Below are 21,900 nucleotides of genomic sequence, written 5' to 3' on the forward strand. Positions count from 1 at the left end.
GTCAGTCCTGTACAAAACAAATGTCCTCCCTACTGTACTATTTCTCTGGTCCCCTCTGCTATAATTTTAAAGTATTGTTTCCTTGTGGATACATGATGTGAGCTTCAAAATATAGATATATAAAATGCTAAAAGAATGCAAATACTTAATATATTTTTAATCTTTATAATAATCATTAAAAGTATAATTAATTATAACCATACAATAAATGATTGGTTAATCCTTCAAAGGATTAAAGAAACTGTATTCCTCCAAAGAAAATGGCAGTAGTTTCCCCTGGAAGCAGGATTTTACCTGATGTCAGATATGATATGCAGTTTATTAGTCTTTTTTTTTTGTATGGTGATCTGTTCACTATTAAAGACTAAGGAGGAACAGAAGACCACAAAGAGCATCTGTTTCTCCCATCAGTGTAGTAATCAAATTAACCAGAAACTACATGTGTAAAGGAAAAAACATACAAAATTAATTAATATTCTACTTATAACTATATCATAATATTGTCAGATACTATAATATAGTTCGAACTAGAATACTTCTTAGTTCCTCAAGGAAAGTCAACAAGTCTATTTCTTTTCACTTCCTGTAGCAAAGGAATGGACATTCAACACATTCATCGTTCCATGTTCCATTCAAGAACAAATGGCCCAGTTAGCATTATCTTCACATTGCAAATATTAACTGTAACATGAATGAATGCATGTACTTCTGCAACCTTGCTAGTGTTTGGTATTATGACTTCCTTTATTTCTTTAGGATAAAAATGATTCTTAGAAATGCTAAAAGAAAGAAAGTTCATCAGACAAGACTATAGTAAAGGAAATTTTTCTAAGACTGTTTCTCTATGCTCAATGGTTCTGGAAATCTGCCTCCTGTGTTCTGTCTCATTGGGGCAAATCCTAAAATAGCAATATTTTGGATAGTTCAAGCTTTTTGGAACTTTGTGCTACATTTCTTTAGAGAGAATGGAGTCACATATAAGAGAAAGCCAACACACATCAGGACTGTTTCACAAACCAGAACTCTGGCAAAATAAAAAAAAAAAAAAACTTGAGTGTTGACAGGAGGGTTGTTTTGTTTTTTGTTTATTTTTGAAATATGTGAAATCTGAGTGTTTTATTTGCAACAATATCAGTACAGGAGAAACTTTATAATTACTCCATACAAATTCACAAATAAATAAAAAATAAGTTCAATGATCTCTAAAAATAATTATCTTAGCATTGAAAATAAGCAACTGAAAAATAAAAAATATATTTAATGTAGTTTCTGAATCATGATTTTTTTTCATAGCTTACTAAACTAAACCTAACGAAAAATACAGGAAGGTTACAATAACTGAAGAATTTTGAAAAGAATAAAGCCTATTTAGTCTAAATAAATATCTAAATTATATGTTATCTCTTAAACTTGCCAGCAATTAAGAAGACATAGTTTTAAAAATAGCAAACTCTAATGAACTTAGAATATAATAGAAAAGATTTCCATCCTATTTGGGCACTTTGTAGTGGTGGAGTATAGTAATTTTGCACATCAATGTCCAAAACTTTAGCTTTATTTAACTATGTTAACTGGCAACAATAATTTTTCAATGAATATAATCTATATTATGTATGTATAGTTTAACATACATATTAGATATTAGGTTAGATATTTTCATGTGACTTTTATTTTTTGTTCTGTTTTTGAGTCACAGTCAATGATGTTCAGGGGATACTCCTGGCTCTGTGCTCAAGAACTACTCGTGGTAAGAGAGAGAAGCAAAATGCTTGCCCCAGAAAGAGGCTGGGGGGTGGTGATGGGAGGGAAACCAGGGACATTGGTGGTGGGAAAAGTGCACTGGTGTAAGGTAGTGTGAAATATATGACTGAAATTCAAGTATGAACAATTTTGTAACCACAGTGCTTAAATAAAGTAATTACTAATAAAATTAAACTAATAAAGTGTATTTCTACAATCTGTACTTCGGGGAAAAAAGAATGGGATGCTGGGCCAATCACTTGCAAGGTAAATGTCTTAACCACTTATTGTTCCAACCTCTCATGTACCTTTTAATGTATATTATTAACATAGTAGATGACAATTTATAAAGAAATTTCTTATGTTCCAGAAAGTTCCTGTCCTGACAAATAGAAATGATAGTTCATAGACAGCTAACACAAATTTTTATATGATACCAATACTAACTTTTGTAAGGTGACATCAAAACTAAGGTAAGCCAATATTTGGGGTCTTTATCCCTCTGTTGGTGTATATGGAAACATATATGCTATATACAAATATACACCTGAATAATAAAGACCCTCTAGATATGCACACACACATTTATGCTCTATCTGTAAGCTCTATCTGTAATTGGATAACAGAACTAATTTAAGTTGACAGGAGTTTAAGGTACACTTGAAGAGTTAGAAGATAGATGATCCTGACTGAAGAAAACAAATGGATTTCCACAGTAACATTCTTTCCATCAGTATTCATAAACTATACTTTAAACTGAGAAAATATTAGTCCCAGATTCTTCAGCCTAAAAATCACTAGTCTGATAATAAGGAAAGAGCAGTGCAGCATGGAAATTTCCATAAGAATATCATATTTTCCTCAATCATATTGATTTATTGAAATGCTTAAAAATGAACTTCTAAAATACATTCTTACCACAGACAATTCCCTAAAGGGAATTACTGAGAGATCAAGGTTATTCATCTTAAATGAATTTGACAATAACAAACTGTTTGGTAGTTTTATGGTTAACATAGACAATAATTTCCAGAGAGTTGTTGGACCCCCAGCTAACAGGCATAGCCAGTTTTTGGAGAAGTCTAAATAATGTGCAATTCCTTCAGTACCTGGTGCCAGTGAATCTATTATTTCTTCGTTTAAAGCCTTTGTTGTATCTGCTTTTCATTTAAGCTCAGGAGAAAACATTTTGTTTCTGGAATAGTTTCTTGGACAAGGGAGCAAGCTGGTCCCCTGACCATTCAGTACCTTACCCAAATCTAAAACTGTTCTTTTCCTCCCTCTAGTACCATTAAACGCTGCCTGAAAATACCTCACACGTGTGACCCTGTCATTTGGCAATAAAATCATTTGCTCCAGCAGTGACGAAAGATAGATGTTTGAAAGAAAATGATAGAAGATAATTTCACTGCTAACACATAAAGGGAATCCAAATAAACTCGACAACACATCCAACACAGAAAGTATATTAACAAGGCCATTACTCAGGACACATTTCATCCAAGCCCTTTTCAAAATGAGAACTTTACGCCAATGAAAGTAATGAACCTTTTCTTACATCAAACCAAAGAGAAATCGGGGGTTGACGCGAAGGACACTTACTCAAACACGGATCTGTTTTTTATTATTAATGTGTTGTTCATTTTAAGGCAGGGAAAATTTCAGAGAGGAAGAAAAACTATTTCCAAACTTGAATTCTGTTTTTCCTAAATAAATAATCTAAGAGATTTTATATTGTATGTGTGTGGACTTCTTTTTATTTTGTTTTGTTTTGTTTTTGTTTTGTTTTGTTTTGTTCTTGGCTCACACTCGGCAGCACTCAGGGGTTACTCCTGGATCTGTACTCAGAAATGGCTTCTAGCAGGCCTGGGGAACCATATGGGATGCAGGAATTCAAACCATCATCTATCCTAGATCAGCTGTGTGCAAGGCAAATGTCCTACCACTGTGCTATCTCTTTGGCCCCTGTGTGTGTGTGTGTTTTTTTTTTTTATTAATTTCTATCTTTCTTGTTCTTTAGATTCTTTTAAATACTTACCAAGCACATTTCTAATATTTTCTAGTTTTCACAAAAAAACAGAATGGCTCTAGTAGTTAAGGTAAGATGATCACATCACATTTACAGAGTTCCAGTGGGAAAAGATATAAATTTCAGTTTTATTACCTATATGTAATATAAGCTTTGTACCAAAGCCAAAAACTGTGGGAAAAATGTATGCTTCAAATACAGTTTACTCAACTCTAGTACTCAATTCCAGCAGCAGTAACATTAGTTGGATAAAGCACTCCTATATAAACTATTTCAGGATATCAACACGGAATCATCAGAAGTAAATAAAGTAAAAATCATTATCTTTATTTTGTAAATGAAGAAATTAAGGCTCAAGAATCCCATATTAAAACACTTTTTGACTGACATCTGATTCAACATTCAGTCCAGTACACCATGCTTCCTCTATAGAAAATCATATATCTTCTGAATACCCGTTCTGTACTAGCACCATGTTAAGAAAAAACAAATATAGAGTTGAACCAGAAAAACTTCAAATCTGTTGTAGAAAGAGTGTAAAACTCAAGCTACACTAACTACTATCATGACAATCCTGATGAGTGAGAGAGGTAGAATGCCTATCTTGAATACAGGAAGGGGTTGAGAAGTAGGGGGCAGGTGGTGGGAATGTTGTACTGGTGAAGGGGGTGTTCTGTTTATGACTGAAACCCAACTACAATCATGCTTATACTCATGGTGCTTAAATAAAAATTTTATTAAAAAACTCAAGCATTATTCAATAACTTACAGAAATAAATAAATTAAGTCATTGAGTCTCTTGAACTGATCAAAAGTTTGGTGTCTATGCTAGAAAACATAATGTCAGAAAAATCATATATTTAGAGAGGTTTCCTATGTATAACCTGATATGTTATTTATCAGCTTCCATTAAAAATGTGACTCTCTATGCAGTAAAATTTCACATTAATTTAATTCACTATCTTTCAAATTAGTCTGTCATAAGTGCCAGAGTCATAAAGAGCTCTCAAACCTACTTATGATACTTTTTAGAGTTGTCATGCATACTGGCATGGCTCCAAGAAATATAAATTATAAGACTTTCTCAAACATGCCAATGAAGTGAAATATAGGAATAGGGTAGGGATGGGAATAGGTGAAGAAGGGTAAATGTGTAAATGTGAGTATATATGGAGGGAAAAAGGCACTGTGGTAAAGGAACTGATATTGGTACAGTAGAAGCATGAAACCCTACCATTGGCAGTATTGTGAAACTGTAAATTATGGTGGCTAAAATAAAAGATTTTTTTATAAGGAACAAGAAATGAAAGAAATTTGCTTTAAGTTTTCCAAACCTCTTTCATCAAGACTTTTAAAAAAATTTTATGTGCAGAGCAATAACACAGCCAATGGGGGTTTGCTTTGCATGCAGTCAATCTGGCTTCAATTCTCAGTATCCCATATGGTCCCCCAAGTCTTGTCCAGAATGACCACTGAATGCAGAATCAGAAGTAGGCCAAGCACATCGGTGTGCCTACCCCCCCCAAAAAAAATTTTAGGCATTATAGGTTAAAATCGTTGTTAGTAGTATTTCATATATAAATTATTCCAACACCATGCCCTCCAAACAAGTCCCCTACACATTGTCCCAATGTACCTCTTCTACAGAAGATAACTTCTCAGTTTCTATTGCCTTTGGGTGTTTGTTCATCCTGTCTTATGTTTCTTCTTATCCCTCTTCTTCAAACTTCACTCAGCATAAAACTTGCCAGTTCCATACCATAACAGCAATTTTCACGACTTCATTTTTTCCCCTTGCCTCTGAGTAGTATTTCATTGTATAGATGTACCACAATTTCTTTATTGACTCATCTGATCTTGAATACTTGGGCTATTGTAAATAATGCTGCAATGAACATAGGAAGACATATATCTTCAAAATTGAGTTTTTGAATGTTTAGGGTAGATACCCAAAAGTGGGATTGTCGGATCTTATAGAAGCTCAATTCCTAGTTTTTTGAGAAGTGTTCATATTGTTTTACCAAAAGGTTAGACCAATCGATACTCTAATCAACTGTGAATAAGGACCTCTCTTCCCCAACATTCATACCACACTGATTGTTTTTTGTTCTTCATGATATGTGCCAATGAAAGCCGATACTCACTATAAAGTTTGTCACCATTAAGAAATTCTAAGAAAACAGCTTTTGGTTGCTTGGGGATATAGTACAGTGCATGAAGTGCTTGCCTTTGATCAATCTGAGCTCTATCCTACCACCACATATTTTCCCCTGAGAAACATCAAGGGTGATTCTTGAGTATGAAATAGTGAATAAATCTTGAGCACAGTTGAGTGTGGCCCAACCCCGCCCCAAAGGAAAAGAAGTTTTGGAATTAGAATAATAATTCCTTGAATCCCAACTTAAGCAGTGTGTTAATTAGGCATGAGAATCTACTTACAATGTATAAATTCCAATTTTTAGTGGCATAACACGTTTATCTCTCACTCATGAAAGTCAATCAGTAGATAAAAAAAAATGTGAAAAGGAATTCAGATTTGTTCCATGCAGTCAAACATTAATCAAGTCAGCAACAGCTCAGCCATCTTCAACGAGTTGTTCCCCAGGGTTGCCCTGCACATTAGTCCCCAGCTGACTGAAAAAGGAAAAAAGTGAAAAACAGAAAGTTATTTCTGTACATTTAATTAACCATATTTATTCCTCCAACCAGAATTATGTTTCTTGTCCAATCTAAATACAGGGGCATAAAAAAATGGAAATAGTGTCCAAGAAGGAGAGAAAATGGATTTTTTGAGATCTAGGCAACATGCTCAGCATCTGTGCTGCCTGCATACATATGTTACTGCTGCATACATGGTGCCTGAGCATATGTCCTCTGGATTCCGCACTTGAAATGTGTACTTTCAGACTTTCCTTCTTTAATGCTAGGAAGTGTACCAACTCTCTCCACCCTGGAGAAGCCTGTGTTCTCTTCTGAGCACATATCATACCTTACCTCTCTTCTCACTTTACTGTATTCGCCAATAAATTGTTATACAAAATAAAAAAAAATAGGCAGAAAATCTCATCGTAACTCCACCCTGGATTTAGGTGTGACCCGCCCATTTCTGGGAGGGGGGGGTCTTGGGAACCGGATATTAGGTGTAACCTTACCTGCAAGACCCCTCCCATTCCGGGGAGTGCTCTTGGAAGGTTATATAAGGCCTTTGACCCAGGGGATTAGGCCCCTTTTTGGTCTTTTGCCAGCATGGAGGTCAAAGGGAAGATGGCTGACAGGAGTTAAGATGCAGGGCCAGCTAAGAATGGCTGAATGCTTAAAAGGTTATGATATAGGCCACACATATGGTGGATAGGGTATGAATAAAGTTGATGCTTCCTGAAGCCTGCCTGTGAGTGAGTTCAATACTCGTCGCTTTCCTGGACCCCAGACCCGCCGGTTGATGGGGGATGAAGCCACGTGGCCTGGGATGGCAGAGAAAAATCCCTCCATCCATCCACCTCTATCCAGCACCATCATTAATTATTTAACACAACTTCCAAAGTTGCTCCTGAAAATAGGAGATACTGAACTTTATTACATTCAAACATGATCATTTTTTAAGCTTTTATACGAGAAGGAAAAAAGCAATATTATCATTTTAACTATTAATACACAACCAACAATAAAATATATATATAGTGGTTTAGTGTTGTTAAAATTTGGTGGGCAGGGGAAAGGAACTGTGATTTAGGATTTATGGGATGTAGAGGAGGTATATATACCTGCCTTCTTGAATTATCAAAAATTTAATAAATCAATGCTAAACAATAGTTTATTTTACAGGGTCTTACATTATTATGGGATCTAGGAATTATCAACAAACTAAAAATATAATTACAGGGGTATACACAGTTTTTACAGAAAGTACAGTTTGTAAAATCACTTATATGCAGCTGACCTAGGCTCTATTTCCTGAACCCCATATATCTCACAAGCCAGTCACGTGTGATCCCTGAGTGCAGAACTAGGAGTAAGCCTTGAGCACAACTTCATGTAATCCAAAAATAAAAATACCTATAGTTTATATATGTGCATACATAATTAGATAGAATCTCAAACTTCTAAAAAACTATTCAAAACATACTTGGTTTGAAAGAATAAAGTTTTCAGGTATTCTTGCAACTAACTGTCAAGCCCTGAGTATCATCTACCATCTTATCCTAGTCTTACCTAGGCTTACACCTTCCAATTAAAGCACCAATTAAAGGAAAACCAGCAAACTTTAAAAGAAAGCAACTCTTCTCTTGCAATGTTTGTTGCCAAAATATTCCCTCATATTGATTTGAATATATCAAAGTCTACTTAGAATAAAAATGATTATCTACTTGATCATGGAGCATGAATACTACTGATACAGACCAGATTTGAGTTGAGTTGATCACATCCTCCAAATGACCTAACTTTACCCTAAGCATGAAATGAGATAATGATGGTAGCCATGTCTAGCCATTGCATGAGGCAATTGAAGTGAAGCCCTTAACACTGAACTTAGTGGGCCCGGAGAGATGGCACAGCGGCGTTTGCCTTGCAAGCAGCCGATCCAGGACCAAAGGTGATTGGTTCGAATCCCGGTGTCCCATATGGTCCCCCGTGCCTGCCAGGAGCTATTTCTGAGCAGACAGCCAGGAGTAACCCCTGAGCACCGCCGGGTGTGGCCCAAAAACTAAAAAAAAAAAAAAAAAAAAAAAAAACACTGAACTTAGCGTATAGTAAGTATTTAATAAGACCTTTGCTTCCTGCAATTCTTTCCGATACCGTTAGAGTCCATGAGCCAGCAACTTAAAGTACTGTCATTTCTGCAGTTCTGGAGACACCATTGCTTTACTTCTTTTTCTTTTTTTTAGCTCAGTAAAAGAAACTCATTATCTTTTTAATGTAGAGACATTAAAATAGTTTACTTTGATACACACTTGATTTTTGTTTTAAAATATCAATCAATAGACAAGTGCTCCTTTGGAGAAGCTCCGGTGATGAGATGTTTATTTATGGTTACCACCTGTCAGACCATGTGTTCAGCATGAATAAAGAAGGAAAATACAGAGTTTTTCCCTGAAAACATTGGCATACCTTCTAGAGGGAAGGAGGAGGCCCACATTCTTATATTATTTCCCGGGGAGTGACTGTCTGACAATGGCTTAGGCTTCTTGTATTTCATTGAGCTGATGCTTATAAAGGACAAGGACCACACAAGCTGGCTCATTTATGAAGTTTCTGCCAGGAAGCCAGTCTCTCAAAAATAAACAAATAAATAATCCCCTATAGATTAGCTAGCTTTTGTTAAATAATTTTTATTGTGACCAAAATGAATTACAAATACTTTACAGTAATATTTAAGGTACATAGTGACATTGACTCAGAGGCATTTCCGCCATCAGGGTTGCCCTCCCTCTACCCCTGTTCCCAGCATGCATCCCATATCCTCCTCTTTTACCCCCACCCCCAGGCTGCTAGTATAGCTGGTCCCCTCTGTGTATATTTTGTTGTAGATTGGGTATCGATTCTATTATCAATGACTTTGGATTTGATGTTTAAGTTTGATTTTTTTTTTATTTCTACTCAATGTTCATACAACTATTTGGTCTTGGTACCATCCATTTTTCCCCTTCAATTTATGAGGCAGAACAATATAATTCAAGTTATATGGAAGTTATGTGGTTCTGTTTGAAAAGAAATGAAGAGAAAAAAAGAAAAAAGAAAAGAAAGGAAAACAAAAATCAAAAACAATATTTCCCAGAACTTTCTGGGAAAGCAGGTAATATATTCTGGTGTTTTATTAAAAAGTCATGAAAATATTTTTTTTGTTCCTTTGACTAAACTGAAACCTTAAAAATAACCAATTAAAATGCACAAGACTATTCTCAAAATGTGAGCAATTCAAGTTCACACAGACAGAAAGACAGACAGACACAGACACAGATACAGACACACACACACACACACACACACACACACACACACACATATACACACACATACCCTGCCTCCAGAAAACCTAGCAACTCCTGCCCACAGCCACCATCTTCCCATCAGAAAAGCAACACAGCCTCACTATCAAAATCTAAAAAAAATAATGGCCACTGGTAGACTTGGTCTGGATTGCTATCTCTGGGGCCTTCTCCAAATGGGGGCAAGCAGATTCCCATTTCTACCCTCTGACAAAAATTTCCCTGCTTCACAATTTAACTGTATCAAACTGCCAAGCCACCAAATTTGTTCCAGTTCTATAGATCCTGGACCACAAGGCCACACAACACCTCAAAATTTCATAGTGACCATTCTGGTCACAGCCAATCTGATGGGAAAGAATGCCACCAAACTTAGTGAGTTTAAACAGTAAAACATAAGTACTGTAAGTACTTAACTAGCATCAACCACAGTCCAGTGAGTCCTTAGACAATGATTTTAGTAACCCCATTGGAGATATAATAACTATTGAAAATCGATGCTTTGTGATCAAGTTTTAATAATTCCATTTGCTTTTGTGTTGTAAAAGACAATATGAAGGGCCCGGAGAGATAGCACAGCGGTGTTTGCCTTGCAAGCAGCTGATCCAGGACCAAAGGTGGTTGGTTCGAATCCCGGTGTCCCATATGGTCCCCCGTGCCTGCCAGGAGCTATTTCTGAGCAGACAGCCAGGAGTAACCCCTGAGCACTACCGGGTGTGGCCCAAAAACCAAAAACCAAAAAAAAAAAAAAAAACCAATATGAAGTAAATTTGTCCCTGCAGGGGGATAGGCTAGGGTAGTGGGTGGGAAACTGGAAACACTAGTAAAGAGAAAATCAATCTGATGTAGAACTGGTGTTTGAAAACTTGACTCCTGAGACAATCATATTATGAGCAATTTGGTAATTCATGGTATCTTAATTAAAAATTTTAATACCCCAGAAAGTATAAGTTGAACATAGAATTTTATTTTTTACTTTCCATTTTAACACCATTATGACACCATCTATAAGTAAAAGAGAATGAATAGAGATAGAGCTAGAAATTAGCAGTGCCATGCAATATCACCACAGATTTTAAATAGTCATGTTAGCAGGAGATTCTGATGACACGTGGGCTTATCCACATGAGAAAAATCACGTGGGGGGGTGGAGAAATAATGCAGCGGTAGGGCATTTGCCTTGTAAGCAGTCAACTCAGGACTCAGGACCAATGGTGGTTCTAATCCTGGCATCCCATATGGTCCCCGTGATTTCTGAGTAGTAACCCTGAGCGTTGCCAGGTGTTGTCCAAAAACAAACTAACAAAAAAAAAATCATGTGTGGGGTTGGAGCAACAGCACAATGGATATAGCATTTGCCTTGCTATATTTCTAAGTGCAGAGCCAGGAGTTGTCCCAGTTACACAGTTACCCCTGTGCAAAGATTGGTGATCTCAAAACAAACAAACAAAAATCATGATGACAGATAAAAGGAATAAAAAGTATATTTGTTCCTCCAAGCCAAGAGGGGATGTTTCATTCAGGAATCCAGACTGCATGTGAAAGCAATTGTGAATTTCCAAAGTGGCAACCTGGTAACGAATTTTTATGCTTTCTGGTTCCTGGTTCAGGCTATGACAAAGATCTCAGTTTGGCAATTTTTCCTTATAAAATTAGGAGGACTCAGAATCTAAAGGAAATGAGAAAATTGGGAGAGATATAGGCAGAGTTTGAAAGTTTTGCCTGTTTTTATGACCCTGAACCCTCTGGCTGATGTAATCTACCACTGTAAGTTCACTAGAAGTCACTGCCATACCTGAAAAAGGAATTTTGCAGTTATGTTGTTATATCAATACTGACCCATCATGTTGCCAAGAGTTCTGAGTCTCCATAAAGTATAAGAGGTACTTAAAATGAAGGAAGAAGAAGAAGAAGAAGAAGAAGAAGAAGAAGAAGAAGAAGAAGAAGAAGAAGAAGAAGAAGAAGAAGAAGAAGAAGAAGAAGAAGAAAGAGGAAGAAGAAGAAAGAAGGAAGAAGAAGGAGGAGGAGGAGGAAGTGGAGGAAGAGGAGGAGGAAGGAAGGAAGAGAAAGAAAGAAAGAAAGAAAGAAAGAAAGAAAGAAAGAAAGAAAGAAAGAAAGAAAGAAAGAAAGAAGAAAGAAAGAAAGAAAGAAAGAAAGAAAGAAAGAAAGAAAGAAAGAAAGAAAGAAAGAGAGAAAGAGAAAGAAAGAAAGAAAGAAAGAGAGAGAGAGAGAGAAGAAAGAAAGAAAGAAAGAAAGAAAGAAAGGAAGGAAGGAAGGAAGGAAGGAAGGAAGGAAGGAAGGAAGGAAGGAAGGAAGGAAGGAAGGAAGGAAGGAAGGAAGGAAGGAAGGAAGGAAGGAAGGAAGGAAGGAAGGAAGGAAGGAAGGAAGGAAGGAAGGAAGAAAAAGAGAAGAAATATAGATTTTTCTGCCCAAGTCTTTTCTTATACTAATATTAATAGTCACACACATTAAAAAAAAAAGTCATTCACCATGATATAATGCCCCCCTCCTTTTTTTGGCTTTTGGCTATAGGGCCACATTTGGCAGTGATCAGGATTTACTCTTGGCTTTTTACTCAGGAATTACTCCCAGCAGTGTCAGGGAAACATTTGGTATGCACAGGATCAAAACCAAGTCAACCAGATGTAAGGCAATGTAATGCCTTACATATGTACATTACACATTAAATGTTAGGGTAATACCGTACCCACTGTACTATCTCTCCAGATTCTACATCTACATGCCCACCCATTCTATATATATAACGTAATGATGCAATATACTAATCAGTAAATGACATTTAGGAAGAAAACAATGAAGTGTAGTTCTGTTGACCAATATCTATTTATGTTGATACATAGGCACATCATTTCATAGACTAGTTTAGGTTATCCTGGAAAAATGAATTAAATCCCATAAATGCCGATGACATAAACAATATGTAATTTGCTAACCAACTTATTGGTGTTTCCATTAGTACCCAACCTCACAAATAAATCACCTCTTTATCAAAGGTGTTGATCCTAATTTAGGTAAAGGGAAATACCACTTAATAATCTAGCGATATTACTAATCCATATGCATTTTAGTAGGTAGTCTTTCATTAAAATAAGCTACAAATAGGCAGTCACGTAGTGGACAAGCTTGGATATCTTTTCTCCGTAAACCAAGTTCACAAAATAGTTGGTGCCAACACCTCATCACTTGTAAACCTACCACAGAAGTATTTCTTTAAAACATAGTGCTGTTCTATTACAAACATTCTATCTCAATTTTTCTGATGATTAAAGGGGATTTTAATTATACAATCAATGAGAAAAATAGATAGAAACCATCTGGACATTCCTCTATTTCCTGCCAAAGAATTTTCTTTTGTTTTACATATCAATGACTTAAGCTAACAAAGGAATTTCAGTGCCAGTCATTTGTCCTTGGCAGGGCTTGATCTTTTTTATGTTCTAAAAGATCTTTTTAAATGTACTGATTGAGAGTCAAATTATCCCACATGGTCAGCGAATTAACCTCAACATTTTCCTACACATAAAACTAAGAACAAAGGCTATTATTTTAATTACTTGATCTTTAAAGCATACAAACTTTAAATCATTTTCTGCCTTCATGTGTTTACTAATCAGGGTGGTCAAAATCCAAACACACTTTCTTTTTTCTTGTGAGGTACTAATGGAAAATGCTTAACCACTAAGGTACTGACAAAGCACTATTGGCTTGAAGTGATATAAAAGAATCGAGTAGGAGATGGCATTAAAAAAAAAAACAAAGAAAACTTCCCAGAAGTTATTTGCTGTAATACTTGGCGACCAGTCTGTACAAATTAAACTTTGAGAAAATTCTAATACAGAAGGAGCCTTGGGACAAACTTCTCAGAAGCTTAGATCCAAGTATCTAGAGTAATAGGAAACTACTCAAGAAAGTAAATCAAATATTAGGTCAGAAATCAGTTTTCACATCTGTCATGGGTCCTGGAAGAGAAAAGAAAGAGGTGCCATGTTTTCTGTGGACTGCCAAGGACTCTGTCTCAGCATTGATTGTGACATTTCAAAGATAAAATTTTGTTTTAGAAATATATTTGTCTGAAGAAAAAAAAAATAAAAAGGAGAAGAGGCTGAAAAAAAATAAAGAAATATATTTGTGGGAGGAACTGCACAGAATAAAAAATAACTACTTCCATATAAGCAAAAGAGTAATAACATTTGTCAACATTCTATAGAAGCTTCTAAATTAGAATGAGCAGGATCATTTGGGTTGTTATGAAGAAATGGTCTTAGTCATTTAACAATGGCTGCTAAAGAATTGCCTCTAGAGGTCTTGAGAGACAGGATAGCTGCTAGAGCATTTTTCTGGCACAAGCTGGACCTGGTTTAGATTTTTTAGTATGGTTCCCCACCCCACCCCACCCCCAGCTACTCCAGAAATAATCCCTGAACATAGAGCCATAAAACCCTGAGCACTGCTAGGTATAGCCAAAGACCCACCCCCAAAGAGTTCTGCCTAAATATAGGGAAGATAAAACCTCTGTGAAAGTTTGATCCACAGAAATATGTATTTAGACACAATTTGTGATGCTGATATGTTTTTTCAAAGGTATCTTAAAGATTTCTGTGGAACAAAGAAAAGAACTGAAAATCAGGTTAAAACTTATGTACTTCAAGTCATTTTGTAGGGAAAGAATTTGACCAAGAAACAGTTTTCCTTTTTCCCTCTTCTTTTTAAAAGAAAAAAAAACTAAACAAACAAAACTAAAAAACGTGCTCTATTTTGGACTAGGAATTTCTTATGCAAATATACAGGGGGGAAAAACAAAGAGATAATGTTACCTTTTATCCAATACAATGTTGACATCACTTTACTAATCACATTTTATTAAACCTTCCAAATTTATTATAGGCAGATGAACTTCTTGATTAAGTTTCTACTTGTATTTCCACAAGTTCTTACTGAAAGTTAAGGGCAGTCAGAACTTAATGACTTGTTATGCGCAGGTCTACAAAATTGGTTCCAATCTACAGATATCTTTGGATTATATTGTGAATATTTTGATGAAGAGTTTCAAAATGCAATTAGTGTGCTCCCCATTAACATAATGAAATAATTTTGTCTTCTACCTAATTATTTATAGACCCTTGATGAATACCAGATTTTTAAATTGTATAACTGTGCAAATTAAGTGTGCCGTGTATAAAATGAAATTGAAATAGCCAAAAAGAAATTAAGAGTTAAATTCAAAATTAAAAACTAACAACCTCTTTAGAGTTGGGACTATTGAAAATCTTGAGAATGCATTCTTTATCCAATCCTTAATATAACGGGATAAACCCTTCATCAGAAACTTTGCTTAGATTCAATGATACAAGGAAGTTTGCTTCTGGGACCAGCTCAAAAGGCAATTGATTGGTTATGCTGCTATCTACCAGCCTATAGTTTGCCCTTTCTAAAACTGTGTTTTTCTGTTGATTTTCCTATAAAAACTCATACTTTTGACTATGCAGACATGATGATTACTCTGAAGACATGAATCCAACATCTTTCAACCTGCTTGTTGTGGTTGAATGGAGCTTTTTCTGCCTCACCTCCAATGAGTCTCTCTATTGGTTAACCTCGGGAAATATGGGAAAACTGGATCATCATATTTTCGAATAGCAACGTGATGAGATGTATTTTAGAGATATCTGATGAAGAAAAACTAAAAATGGCAATCTTGAAAACTATAAATGGAATGGGAATGACAGGGGCAAGTAATAGAGGAAGAAGGGTCATGGGAGGAACATGACCTTTGGCCATAAACACCTTATTATAGGAAACCCAGCCCCAGTTTTGGCCCTCCTTGGGCTAGTTATACTATAAATTTCAGTTTCTTCTTACACCAAGTTCTCATCACTTGAATGTGTTCAATGTACTTATTGCTATCATTTGGTTGATGATGTGGGAAGAAGCTAACTTGGAGTTTTAAAAATAACAGATTTTGTTACATGTAAATTTATTCATTTCAAGTCACCATTTTCAGGAATTTAAGGACAGCATGAAAGAAGGATTTTATGCACTTTGAGGGAGTAATTTCAGGAGTGAAATGAGAATAGCTATGTGACATATCTTTCAAAGTGCCAAGTACAAAATAGTTTTAAAAAAATGTATCCAGGTCACAGTCAACAACAATAAAATCATGAGACCCAAACTATAACAACCAAACTTAAAAGGTATCTGTTATGATGGCAGGCTGTGGTGGGCGGTGGGGGTATGGAATGGATTCTGAGAACAGTGGTGGAGAGAGGTTGACACTGGGTAAGATTGATGCTGAAACATTACGTCTAAATCTCAACTATGAATAACTTTGTAAACCACAATGCTTTCAATAATTTTTAAAATTTTCCATACACAATGAAATATTATGCAGCCATCAGGTGAGATGAAGTCATGAAATTTTCCTATACCTGGATGTACATGGAATCTATCATGCTGAGTGAAGTAAGTCAGAGGGAGAGAGATAGACACAGAATAGTCTCACTCATCTATGGGTTTTAAGAAAAATAGCAGTCACTTTTGCAACAATCCTCAGAGACAATGAGAGGAGGGCTGGAACTTCCAGCTCACTTCAAGAAGCTCACCACAAAGAGTGGTGAGTGCAGTTATAGAAATAACTATACTCAGAACTACCATAACCATGTGAATGAATGAGGGCACTGGAAAGCCTGTCTAGAGTACAGGTGGGGGTGAGAGGGATGGAGGGAGATTTGGGACATTGGTGATGGGAATGTTGCACTGGTGAAGGGGGTGTTCTTTACATGACTGAAACCTAATCACAATCATATTTGTAATCAAGATGTTTAAATAAAGATATCAAAATAAAAGAAAACAAGGACAGCCTTACATACCCCATGATATTTACTGATGACAGCTTTTAAAATAAAAAAATCAAGTGCCTAGAAAAAAATGTGAATGCACTATTCCATCAACTGAACAATGAGGGGAGAGAAGTAAGTAATAAAAAAAATGCATAGTGAAAGCAACTGTGTGGGTTTTATATGTATATATTTTAGAAACCAAAATATGGTTTTTATATATCAAAATATATAAGCAGATTTAGCATCTGGTTTCAGTTTATCATGCCCTGAATATTTTTTTTTTTAATTTTGGGCCATACCTGGGGTTACTCCTGGCTCTGCACTCAGGTATTACTCCTGGCTGGCTCAGGGCATCATATGGGATGCCTGGAGTGGAATCTGGATTGGCCTTGTGCAAAGCAAGCACCCTATTCACTGTGCTATCACTCCAGCCCCTCAGGCCCTGAATTTTTGTTTTCAAGGCTGTTTTTCAACTCTGTAATTCTAGTTATTTAACAAGGAATTATCTCTTTTGTTATTGTTGTTGTTTTGTCTACACATACTATCTTAAAGGACAGAGATTATTTAAAAGGATATTTTAAAGGAGAATGAGAATTGCATTTTAATCCCAAATAAGCCATGAAGTTGCCAATTTGTAACTCTAAAACCAGTATTCTCGCTTATTCCAAGGAACCATTCAATTGAGATACCAGATAATTAGTAAAGAAAAGGATTAATTAACAACAAGCTAGCATGTTGACTCATGGCAGATTAGTATCTTAGAAAACTATCTTTCCTATGTGATCAGAAAAAAGAATTTATAAAGAAAGAGAACACTCCCCAGACATACAATCACTTAATTTTTGATAAAGGAGCAAGAATTCCTAAATGGAACAAGGAAAGCCTCTTCAACAAGTGGTGTTGGCACAACTGGTTAGACACTTGCAAAAAAGCAAACTCAGACCCCCAGCTAACACCGTGTACAAAGGTAAAATCCAAATGAATTAAAGATTTTGATATGGGGCTGGTGAGGTGGTGCTAGAGGTAAGGTGTCTGCCTTGCAAGCCCTAGCCAAGGAAGGACCGTGGTTCGATCCCCCGGTGTCCCATATGGTCCCCCCAAGCCAGGAGCAATTTCTGAGCACTTAGCCAGGAGTAACCCCTGAGCATCAAACGGGTGTGGCCCAAAAACCAAAAAAAAAAAAAAAAAAAAAAGACCTTGATATAAGATCTGAAACCATAAGGTATATAGAACAACAAGTAGGTAAAACACTCCATGACATTGAGTCTAAACTTAACGGCATCTTTAAGGAGAAAACAGAGATAAACAGATGGAACTATATTAAACTGAGAAGCTTCTGTACCTCAAAGAAAATAGTGCCCAGGATTCAAGAGCCACCCGCTGAGTGGGAGAAACTATTCACCCAATACCCATCAGATAAGGGCAAATATCCAAAATACACAAGGCACTGACAGAACTTTACAAGCAAAAAAAAATCTAATCCCATCAAAAAATGGGGAGAAGAAATGGACAGACACTTTGTCAAAGAAGAAATACAAATGACAAAAAGACACATGAAAAAATGCTCCACATTACTAATCATCAGGGAGATGCAAATCAAAACAACTATGAGGTACCATCTCATGCCACAGAGACTGGCGCACATCACAAGACTGGCACATATAACAAAGAATAGCAATAAGCAGTGCTGGCAAGGATGTGGAGAGAAAGGAACACTTATTAATTCACTGCTGGTGGGAATACCGTCTAGTCCAACCTTTATGGAAAGCTATATAGAGATTCCTCCAAAAACTGGAAATTGATCTCCCAGACAATCCAGCTATACCACTCCTAGGGATATACGCAAGGAAAATAAAAACACAATACAAAAATCCCTTCTTCACACCTTATATCCGTTGCAGCACTATTTACAATAGCCAAACTCTGGAAACAACCAAGATACCCTTCAACAGATGAATGGCTAAAGAAACTGTCGTACATATACACAATGGAATATTATGCAGTTATCAGGAGAGATGAAGTCATGAAATTTTCCTATACATGGATGTACATGGAATCTATTATGCTGAGTGAAATAAGTCAGAGGGAGAGAGAAAAACCAGAATAGTCTCCCTCATCTACGGGTTTTAAGAAAAATAAAAGACATTTTTGCAATAATTCTCAAAGACAAAAGAGAGTAGGGCTGGAAGGTCCAACTCACTACATGAAGCTCACCACAAAGAGTGATGAGTGTTGTTAGAGAAATAATGACATTGATAACTATCATAACAATATGAATGAACGAGGGAAGTAGAAGCCTGTCTAGAGTATAGGTGGGGGTGGATTGGGGAGGAGGGAGATCTGGGACATTGATGATGGGAATGTTGCACTGGGTTTCATGACTGAAACCCAACTACAATCATATTTGTAATCAAGCTGTTTAAATAAAGATATACAAAAAAAGAAAGAGAACAGAGAAACATGTTTTAAGAAAAGATTACCGCAGTAAGTGTCAATATAGTTAATAAAATCCCTTGTGGGCTGGTTCTTTGAGACACAAAATATTGCAAATAATTACCCTTGAAATAGACATTTGAGGGAAGGACAAGATAAACAAAATATTCTCTATGTTCTCAGCAGTCCTTTCCAAGAGAACACACTGCCTTTTTAAATTTTTTAATTCAACCCTTAATTTCTTTGGGTTGACTTTAATTCCACATAAAATTAGTCCATTTAAGCATTCTCAGAGGAATTACTTAACTTCTATAATCTCTATTTAATTATCCATTATAGCCAGCTCCATATGGTTGTTGTGAATAACAAAATTTACATATAACATATAACATATAGTTCTATAAGGCAGGACATATACTTCAACCATAAATCCTAGTATTTTCTTAAAATCTTTCTGGTGATATCTAGATATCTACCAGAATCTCTCATTTTCCACATACAATATATCCATTCTGATTTTCAAAACATATATCCATTCCTCTAATAGCTCCTAATATCTGCAGTCTTTATTGTCATGGCTCCTACCTGTGTCCTAGACATAACGTTCAACCATCTCAAATGGTTATAATATAAATTCTACTCACCATTCCTAGGAGAAGAGGAAACACACTCCTCTTCCCCTCTCTTTTGGTTTTGATGCTCAAACATGATACTCAATTAGACCCAGGAGATTTGAAACTTGGAAGATACAAAATTATTCCATCTTAAAAAAAAAAAAAAGAGCCTGGATTCCCTTGAATTAAATATTTAGAATCTTTTTTTGAGATTTAAACCCACAAGCTGATTTTCATCCAGGAAATCCCCACTCAACTCAAACTTGCAGTTTGGGTGGACAAATTTTATTTATATTAAAAAATATACTATCAAAAAAAGTGTTGTTCCCCCTGATCCTATGAGGAATGAAAAGGTGGAGCCACGTCTCAACTAAATTAAACAGGCTGAAAAGTATAAGAAATTTAAGGAATCACCAAGAAGAATAAGCATAGAGAAAAAAAGAGGGAAATTATTTTCATGTTTATATACATCAGTCTACATTTCTACTTAACAACTAACTCTTAAGTAATAGTGATTTTATTATGGAGCTATTTCATACAGAAGAAACAATATTTCTCAACCGCACTTTTTCAAGTAGAAGAAAACATGGAGAATTTGTAAAGTTAGTCAATGGGCCTTTTAATTTCATTAAAAAGCTTTCAAGACAGAGAACAAAGACAGTGAGTTATCTTAAGAGAAACAGCAATGAGTTCATGATGCCTAGATTGAAGGCCAAAGTTCTGAAACCAGATAGTTGGTCTAATCCACTAAGCTTCATCATTTTAAATACCTATTCTCTGGTGGTATTTTATTGCTATCCCTTTCTAGGCCTTTACTGAGCATTGACTTGATTTTTTTCCTGGATCAAGTTATTTGCTTGAATTATTTACTAAAAAACTAGACGATTTATATTTTTCACCAAGTTTGATATATATCAAATTATGAAGAAGCAGAGCTAATGCAAGTAAGAAAATGAGATTTTTGCCTCCTTTAATTATTTGATGAAAAAAATTTAAGTTATTTCTTTTCTCACTTTTCTAACTCATTGGAACCATGTTTGCAAGCCACTTAAAAGTCATATGTCAGGATTTTGCATATAGAGTAAAAAAATGTACATAATTTAGTCCAGTTTGGAATTTAGTCCAGCTCTCTCTTGGAGTGCCCATGTCTATATAGTAGCTGGGTAGTGGGATGAGAATAATACCTTCTTCACTCCTTATAGGGTTAAAAGCAGTCACAGATGCACCAGCACAGCAACATAAAGAAGATGGCAGATTCTCAATTCCATACAGACAAGAAATCCACATAAAGTTAATATCCTCACCCTTCCTGGTGACTCCTATACTTAAAAGTCCAAAGTTGGAAACTATATAGGAGCAATGGGAGGGGTTCAGTGTCACAGGTACAATACTAGGACTTTTTGTTTTCCTGTACCAAAGGTGCTGGAAATCTAACCCAAGACCCAACATGTACAAAGCAATCATTCACCACTGAACCACATCTCCAGCCCCCTAATACTGAAGATACATTACTTCAACTGGTGATACAGAGGTGGATCCTCTACCCTGACACTAAATTTTTATCCCACACATTAAGACAAATTTCTTATCTGGAAGACTAGAGGTATGCAGTCGACCAGATTTTAATCTCTGGTACCACATATATCCCTGTGCCCTTCCAGGAGTGATACCTGAAAGCAAAGTCAGAAGCACAGCTCTGTGGGACCCAAAAATTATTAGTAGCCATTTATATCTGCAGTATAGAACCAGCAACACTGTAAGCCTAAGACCCAAGCAACCAAACTTAAAAAGCTGAAGTCATTAAGGAGTCCAGTTTGGAATTTAATTCCTTTAAGGAGTTAGACTCAGGAGCTGGGAGACCTTATTTTATCTTTTATTTTTTTTTCTTCTTACCACAGGCTGTGTTCTTTACACTGGCTGTATAGAAAGAGGAGGTACAGTAAAGGCACCCCATATACACCTCAACACAGGCCCCTTGCCGGGTATGTATTGTGAATTGGGGGACAAAAAAAAAAAAAAAGGAGCTGGGAGAAAACAGGAGGTATTGGTGAAGGAAAGTTGACATTGGTGGTGTGATCAATATTGGAACAATATTGGAATAGATTGAAAACTATTGTGAACAACTTTGTAAATCATGGTGCCTTAATAAAAATAAAATTTTAAAAACAAAAATATGTAGTTTTAATTTTTTGCATGAAACATAAACAAGAATTTTGAGATGTCTCAATTAAACCATTTTCCAA

The 21,900-nt window shown here is 35.9% G+C and overlaps 1 non-coding gene across 1 annotated transcript; it reads left to right on the forward strand.

Annotated features, from left to right (window-relative positions):
- Nucleotides 1-21,533: 21,533 nt before the first annotated feature.
- On the forward strand, nucleotides 21,534-21,666 carry LOC126023215 (small nucleolar RNA SNORA51). Its single transcript, XR_007500418.1, has one exon. It is a non-coding gene; the product is annotated as a small nucleolar RNA SNORA51 (small nucleolar RNA).
- Nucleotides 21,667-21,900: the final 234 nt, after the last annotated feature.

Source organism: Suncus etruscus, chromosome 11 (assembly GCF_024139225.1).
Source record: "Suncus etruscus isolate mSunEtr1 chromosome 11, mSunEtr1.pri.cur, whole genome shotgun sequence".
NCBI lineage: Eukaryota > Metazoa > Chordata > Mammalia > Eulipotyphla > Soricidae > Suncus > Suncus etruscus.